The following is an 8,752-nucleotide window of genomic DNA, read 5'->3' on the forward strand; positions in this document are numbered from 1 at the left end:
GTTGGGCTGGCTGGAGTGTTGTGGGGATCGAACTACAGCAACCCGAGGCTGACAGCTTTGTGGAAGCAGCCACTTAAAGAACTGAGCTAAGGCCAGGCCCCCCCGAAAAGAATTTTAAAAGGCTGAAGATGTAGCTTAGTGCAAAGGTCCTGGATTTGATCCCTACTACTATATCCACTGTGGTATTACAGGAACAGAAAGCTGCAGCAGTAAATCAAGACTACAAGGTAAAGGACAAGTCCCAGACATGATTGCAGGTTACACCTGAGCTGACTTTGGAAGAACAGGACATAATTTGACAGAACAAGAGAAAGTACTGGGCCAGGGAGATAGCTCAGTAGAATAGGCAAAGGCCTGAGTTCAATTCCTGTTCTGCCCTATTATGGTTTGTGTATAGGTGTCCTCCCCCAAAGCCTCATGCAGTCAAGGGGTGGCTTCTGGAGTTTGTGATTATTGTGGGGTGGATGCTGCACCTGCCCTGGGGCAGGTAATCTACACTGCAATGTAAGGTGGGAAGAGAAGTTAGCTGCTTGAGCTGCTGTTACCTCCCCCTTTGCTCTTTTTTTATTTTTTTTATATTTATTTATTTATTTATTTATTTATTTATTTATTTATTTTTGCAGAACCGGGGATCGAACTCAGGCCCTTGCGCTTGCCAGGGAAGCGCTTATTCCACTGAGCTATCTCCCCAGCACCCCCCCTCCCCGCTTTGCTCTTGCTCTTTGCCTTAGTCATGAAAGGTCGCTCTCTGCCTTGTGCCTCTCTGCCTTGGAGCCAGCTGAATATGGACTGAAACCTCCAGTAACTGTGAGCTAAACCTTTCCTTTCTTCAATTTGGGTGTCGAGTATTTGTCCAGAGAAGAATAACTAAGACAAGCCCCCCTCCAAAAAAAAGAGCAAGTACTTCGGTAAAAGCATAAAGACTTGAATTACAGAGAGTATTTGTGCTGAATCAAAGTCAGGTGCACTTGGTGTGAGGTATGGCAAATGGGACTCAGCAGGGGTGCAGAGACAACTGCACAAGACTTTAAGGCTGAGCTAAGTATCAAGATCAGTTGTGGGGCTGGTGAGATGGCTCAGTGGTCTAAAGCACCTACTTAGAACAAGCTTAGCAAAGCACAGGGACCGCAGTTCAATCCCCCAGCACCACATGCCAGCCAGCCTGCCCCCTGGTGGGCTGAGCTGGCCACACACACACATATACAAATAAATAAATAAATAAAAATTAAAAAAAGAAATATGAAGATCAACTGATTGTATGAGCATCAGGATGCACATCAAGGGTGTATCAATAAAAAAAAAAAAAAAGATCAGTTGTGAATGTTAGACTGACAAACCCTTGTTCCTCGAGTGAATGTGAAGAGGAAAAACTGGTAGAGACCACTGGGAGATGTTAATACAGATGAGAAAGCACGAGGTGCTTTACCCAAGGTGGCAATAAAGGAGAGGACAGGTTTGAAGCAGGAAATGGTACAATCCACAGGACTTACTTGCTGCTTAAACGCAGGAAGAACAGCAGGAAAAAAGAGAGGACAGGAAAGCACAATTCCTGGGTTGTGGCTCAGGTGACTGCACAGCAGTTCTTTCCTTTTTTGAGACAGGGTCTCGCTACGCAGCCCATGCTGGCTTGAACTCACAATGATTCCTCCTGCTTCAGTCTCTCGAGTGTTGGGATTACAGGTGTGTACTGCCATGCCCAGTTACTGCAGGATACTTCTTCAGCCAGGATATACAAGAGGACCAGATCTGAGAAACATGTTTGTTTTAAACACTGCGGGGGGCTGGGGAGCCAGCTCAGTGGAGTAAGTGCTTGACTGGCAAGCCAAGGTCCTGAGTTTGATCCCTAGTACCACCCAAAAAAAAACCACCTTCCAGGCATGGTGATGCATGCCTGTAATCCTACTACTTGGGAGGCTGAGGCAGAAGGATTGTCACCAGTTCAAGGCCTGCCTGAACTACAAAGTGAGACCCGGTCTCAAAAACCCAAAACCGAGACAAAAGACAGTCATGAGCTGGAATTCTGAGTCCTTTGTACAGATGGTAACTGAAACCCTAAGAGAAGCCAAGATAAACCAGGATGGCAGTTACTGGCTGCATATACAACAGCCATTCTGCCCCAGCTTTTTTTTCAGACAGGGTCTCACTGTGTAGTTCAGGCTAGCCTTGATTTCACTATGCAGCCTAGGCTGGCCTAGAACTCACAGCAATTCTCCTGCCTCAGTCTCCCAAGTGCTGAAATTCCAACTGTATAGCACCACATCCAGCTACATGGACTTATCAGTAAGATACGGGCAGAGAGCACACACACAGAGAAAACAGGTTCCTAGGGCCGGGGAGATGGCTCAGTGGAATAAGCGCTTCCCTGGCAAGCGCAAGGGCCTGAGTTCAATCCCCCATTCCACCAAAAAAAGAAAAACAGGGTCCTAACAATAAACTGGTGAATTAACAAAACAAAAACAACAAAACTGGGCTGGCCAAATAGTTCAGCAGATTAAAGTACCTGCAAATAGGTGCAGGAGCCAGGATTTCATCAATTGGGAGACTGTAAACAGGAGAATCACTAGTAGTCTAATCTAGTAGTGAGGCCCTGAACACCCTGTACACCATTCCCTAAGATACAGGAAAAAAACTTAATTTTTTTTGTTGTTTTTTTAATTCATTAAATTACTAAATTACCCAGGCTAGACTTGAATTTTCTTTTTTTTTTTTTTTTTTTTTTTTTTTTTTCAGAACAGGGGATTGAACTCAGGCCCTTGCACTTGCCAGGGAAGCGCTTATTCCACTGAGCCATCTCCCCAGCCCCTAGACTTGAATTTTCAACTCTCCTGCCTCAGCCTCCCACAGCACTAGGACAACAGGCATGTGCACTCCCCCTGGTTTACCGATACAACGCATGCATAAGACCACAAACGATTAGGCCAGCCTCTCAGCAACAGGAGAGCAAAGTGCACCCTACGATCTGCCATTCTGTCATCTCCCCTCTCCTCAGGAAAAGTAATAATAGCAGGTTCCCAAAACCCTGAGCCATTCCATCCCAGTCCACAGGATATAGCAGACCCTTTGCACAGCTTCATGACAAAGCCCCTACACTTGTGGTCGCAACCCTTATCTCACTCAGTTCTTGTTCTGTGAAAAAGGCGCTCAAAGTTAAGACGTTTTAAGATGCGACAAAAGGAAGAGTGGCTGGGAAATGTACGATTCTAAAGCAGGACGGTGGCGTAGATAAGAGGACTAGAACATGGATCTCTGCCCCAGGTCACCGAGATGTGCAAGCACTGCTGCAAGCAAGAGCCAGGTAACCTCCTACCAACAGAGTTCTTTTTTCCTTTTTCCAGCAGTGTTCTTGAGCCCCATCTTGCTCTGGCTTTGCCTCCTCTTCACCAGCAGGAGCTGCCTCTAGGCGGCTGATGCTGAGAAAAGCCTACACTGCTTACAGCCCAAAACCAGCAGGGAAAGCCCAGTAACAACCAGCCTGCGTATGGGCGTCCCCCACCAAGCTGTGCTTCTTGGATACCTCTTCTCCTCTAGGGAGGTGCTTACTGTCCACACTACTGTCTTTCTATCGTGAGGGGTCATGAACAGCAGCCAGCATTCATTTGTGCTGTGTTTTATGGGATACTGATCTATCGTTCCAACCTCATTTAATTCTCATGACGACCCAGTTGGTAGATAGTATCACTACCTCTTCACAAACATGGAAAAGGGTAAGAGAAAAGGTAATTTTACCAAAAATTTGCAACTAGTAAATAGCAAAGGCAGGATATGAACCCAATGTTGTCTGACTCTAAGGCTCTTAATTACTATACCCTTTAGTTTCTAAACTTACCTGCAACCAAAACAGGAAATACGTATATGCATATATACATATGTATTTTTATGTATATGTATATGTATTTGGTACAGGGTCTCGCTATGTAGCTTGGACAGCAATCTTCCGGTTTTCAGCCTCTCAGCACTACGATTAAAGGCATGAGCCTCCACACCGGGTCTCAGTGGCTGACTCAGTGTGCCCAGGGGTGGGGGCCAGCAGGGCATGTGGTGCCAGGGATCACACCCCAGTCCCTGCACTTGCCTAAGCAGGTGCTTAGTCTGCTGAGCTATCTCCCTGGCCCTACAGTGGGATATTGTGATTCTCAGGCAGTGATCCTCCTGCCTCAGCCTCCCAAGTGCTGAGATGCCAGGTGTGTGCTATCATACCCAGCCTGATTCCCAGGCTTCATTTTCTAGAGTTATATGAGGAAACATATTTCACAATTCACTTCAATTACATACTCTGTGTGTGGGGCGATGGAGACTGGGCACTGAATCCAGGTAGCACTGTGCTACATCCCCAGCCTCTTTATCATTTTATTTGGACATATCTTGCTAAATTTCGCAGCTGGCCTTAAACTTGTAATCCTCCTTGGAGTCTCTGCAGCTGTGGTAACGGGCATGTGTACCCAGTATTACATGTACAGCTTCAACAAAATGCGGTTTTAAAAATTCTTCCTAAAAAAAAAAAATTAAGCTGGCCAGATAGCTCAGCAGATTAAAATGCCCATTTAGGCAGACGCAGGGGATGGGGGTTCAATTCCCCCAGGCCTGTCATGCCTGGTGCCGGTCCCGCCCCCCAGGGCACGCTGAGGCTGGGTATGGTGGCATGCTTGTAATCCCAACACTTGGGAGGCTGAAAAACAGGAAGGATCACTATGAGTCCGATCTGTGTAGTGAGACTCTGTAGACCCTGTACTAAATACATTTTTTAAAATTTTTTTGGCGATACTGGTGTTTGAACTCATGACCTTGAACTTGCCAGGCAAGCACTTATTCTACTAAGCTATCTCCCCAGCCCTAAATACATTTTTTTTAAAAAATTATTCCTGCTAGCTGGACAGGGAGGCATGCACCTGTAATCCCAGCATTTGGGAGGCTGAGACAGAAGGATCACTCCAAGTCTGAGGTTAGCCTGGGATACATTAGTTGAAGGCCAGCCTGCACTATCCAGCAATACCCTGTCACTAAATAAGTATCTTCCAACTTACAAACCCCACCTTCTGCTCTCTAAATCTTTTTTTTTTTGGAACTGGGGATTGAACTCAGGCCCTTCCACTTGCCAGGGAAGCGCTTATTCTACCGAGCCATCTCCTCAGACCTTCATCAACCAACTAATGGATAAAGAGAATGTGGTTCTTAAACTATTCTTTTATAGTAATACTCAGCCATAAAGGACAAGCTCAAGACATTTCTAGGTAAATGCGCTTTGAAAAAATACTAAGTGAAATAAACCAGACACCTATAGGTAAATATCAGAGCTTCTCTGGTGTAAGAAATTGAAAGTGTAAATAAGGACCAAAGTGTATAACAGATATTGTGAAATAGAAAATACTGAAATAGGAAGGGGAACTAAGGAGGGGAGAGGGGTAAAAGAAGAAAGGAAAAAGAAAAAAAAAAGGAAAGAACTGAAACAAAGCTTTTGTAAATGAGGATAAGAGGGGCTGAAGGGAAGGGCAGAGAAATGAGGAGAAAAAAGAATCAAGATATATCATGCACAGGACAAATTCCTCATGACAAATGTGATCATTACGTATATCGAAAATGTACCAAAAAACAAAGATCTTGATGTGTCAAGTATGGTGATGCCTGCCTGCAATCACAGCACTGAGGAGGCTAAGACAGGAAGACCGCCACAAGGTCAAGGCCAGCCTCAACTACAAAGGGAGGGACTCTCTTTAAAAAAAAAAGGTGGGGGGGATATAGCTCAGTGGCCTAAGTGCCTGCCTGGCAAGCACAAGGTCCTGAGTTTTTAGTCCCTGGTACAAAAACAAACAAACAAACACGACCTCACCTCCACTTTTTCCAGTCTGCCATCTGTCTTTTTCTTTTTTTTTTTGGGGGGGGGGGCTTGGACTCAACCCAGGGCTTTGATTTGAATTTTTGTTTTATTGCTTTTTGAAACAAGGTCTCAATATACAGCTCAACCTGGCCTCAATTTTGTGGCAGTCCTCGTCTCAACCTTCCAAATGCTGGGATTACAGGCATACACCACAACACTTGGTTTGATTTCTTTGGTCTTAATTTGTTTTTTTTATTTTTGAGAAAAGGCCTCATCATGTAGTCTAGGCTGGCCTCAAACTCACTATGTAGCCCCTCAGGCTGGCCTGGAACTCACTGAGATCCTCCTGCCTCAGCCTCCTGAGTACTGTGATTACAGCTGTATGCCACCGTGCCTAAATTTTTTTAAATCTTGAAGCTGGGTCTTGCTACCTAGGCTGGGTTTGAACGTGCAATCCTTCCAAAGTGCTAGGGTTACAGATATGTATGCATGCCCAGCCCCTGCTCTTTATACTTGCCGTGAATAGAATGGCAGCTACCACTCACTGGCACCAATCTGCCAGGCACTACAAACACAGATTGGCCCTTCCCCTATAATTTCCAGCATCTCAACTCACAGACAACACTTTAAAGAATTTGGGTCTGGCCAGGCATAGTGGCACAACATTTGGGAGGCTGAGGAAGGAGAACAGCAATGGGTTCAAGCCACCATAAACTAACAGCAAGATTGTCTCATTCCCCCTCCCCAAAAGAAACATTTTAGTCTGACAGAGAGACCCCTTTTCCCACAACAGGAAGGCAGAAAACCTGGAATTTCAGGTAAAAAACCTTTTCTTTAAAAATGTATTTGGTATAGGGTCTTACGCAGCTCAGACAGTAGCAATCCTCCTGTTTTCAGCCTCCCCAGCACTGGGATTACAGGTGTGCACCACCACGCCTGGTCTCGGTGGTCAGCTCAGTAAGCCCAGAGGTGAGGCCAGTAAGGCATGCGGTACTACATCAAACCTGGTCCCTGTGCTTGCCTAAGCAGGCGCTTAGGCGGCTGAGCTATCTCACCTCGTTTTCTGCTTCTCACAAGAGGAGAAAGCTAGGCGCAGTGGTATACATCTAGGCACTCAAGAATATAATCTCAGCATTTAGAGGCTGAGGCAGGAGAAACAAAATTTGGAATCCTGAGCTGGGTGTGATGGTCACACCTATAATTCCAGCACTTAGGAGGCTGAGGCAGGAGGACTGCCTTGAGTTCAACGCCAGTCTCAACAATACAGCAAAATCCTGTCTCAAAAAAAACAAAAACAAAAAACAAGCTCAGCCTGGGCAATTTAGTGACTTAGCCAAGGCTCTGTCTCAAAAAAAAAAACCCAAAAAAACTGGGGGTGTAACTCAAGTTTCTGAATTCAGTCCCTGGTAGTGGGGCTGGGAGGTGGGGCACCCTCAGAACCCTTGAAGGCTGAGTCAGGAGGACTGCAACACTGCCTATTCTTGGCAACTTAAGGACATACCAAGACCTTGTCTCAAAAAATTTTTTAATTTTTAATAAAAAAGAGTTGGAGATGTAGTTCAGCACAAAGACTCTGGGTTCAATTCCTAATACCTGCACTCACGCACATGCGTGCGCACACAGGAGCAAGAACAAAGGTGGGAAAACCAATTACAGAATCTTTGTATGAAGATACTCTCTCCATGAGATACTCTCATTCTCCACGAGAATGGCTAGGCACTTCCACTAATAGCCTAACCATTTCTTCTCCTTTCCTGAACTGTAATTACAAACTACCTTCCTGTCCTGCGTTCACAAATGCCTAGTATGTGCATATGTATTGTGACACACGTGGGGAGACTGAATTCCTGCACTCGAAAAACTTCCAATCTCCTTAGAAAAGCCATCACACAAACATGCAAAGTTTTGACTGGGCTGGGCTCAGTGGGAGAGCTTGCCTAACACGCCTTGGGGCCCTAGGCTTCGTCCTCAGCATTACCAAAACATAGCTGCTTTTCTTACAGAAGACAGTAAGTGTGTGCCAGGAGGTGCAGGAGCGGGTGGTCCAGAGAGCCCTTCCCGGCTGAATCCAAGCTCAATGATTCTTTTTGTTCAAAAACGAATCTCAGGACGTCGGTCTCTCCTTACGATGAGCTTTTGTACATCTTATTCAAACTCAGGCCCAGGACAGACCACCACGCCGCGGGCCAGCGCCGGTCGCAACAGGTGCGGACACTGCCCCAACAACAGGCCCACAACAGAAGGCAGGCAGCAAAGGCCGCATCCGCCACCGGGCTGGGGACGAGGGCCAAGGCAGGCGCGCCCGAGTCGGCCTGCAGCCCCGGCCTCGCCATCTCCGCAGCAGATCTCCTCCCAATGAAACTTTCATGCCATGGAGCAGGAGGGACCCAAACCAACTGCATCAGAGACAGGTTTTACGTTACACTCGGCCCTCGCCCGGACCGCCTCACTACTTCTCCTCCCTGACCGCACGCCACACTTTCTCCTCCACTGCCACACTCCTCCTCTGAGGAAGGGTAATGCTGAGCAAGGGCTGAGGCCACCGACAGTAACAAACCCAGGAACAAAGGAACCTCCCCCAAAATGAGCTGCCACTTGGCTACCAGTGGCCCGTTTTTAACTGGAAATTTCACCTCCACACCTCCCCCTCCTTCCCTCCAGCGACTGGCGTAAGCAACGGCTCCATTTTCTGTTCCGGGAATCTCGGTGCTGCCTAAAGGAAGAGAGCGGATTGGACGGCACAAACTCGGGGCCGGTGACAGGAGGCCGCCCCCGCCCAGCGCGCCGCGGGAGGGGGGCCCCACCTCTCCTCCCGGGGAGCGCGGCCCCTCCCCCACCGCGCTCCCCACCCCCCACCTGCTGCCCCCGGCCCCACCTGGCGACCCTCGCGACGCGGCGGCGCACGCTCCGCCAGCCCCCTGCCCCACTGAGGGAAGGGAG

At 47.4% G+C, this 8,752-nt stretch overlaps 1 protein-coding gene across 1 annotated transcript in view; it reads right to left on the minus strand.

Annotated features, from left to right (window-relative positions):
* Arf3 (ADP ribosylation factor 3) overlaps nucleotides 1-8,752 on the minus strand; it is a 19,230-nt gene that overhangs the window by 9,796 nt on the left and 682 nt on the right. The window lies entirely within an intron of this gene.

Source organism: Octodon degus, unplaced genomic scaffold, assembly GCF_000260255.1.
Source record: "Octodon degus isolate 3935 unplaced genomic scaffold, OctDeg1.0 scaffold00100, whole genome shotgun sequence".
In the NCBI taxonomy this organism is placed as follows: domain Eukaryota; kingdom Metazoa; phylum Chordata; class Mammalia; order Rodentia; family Octodontidae; genus Octodon; species Octodon degus.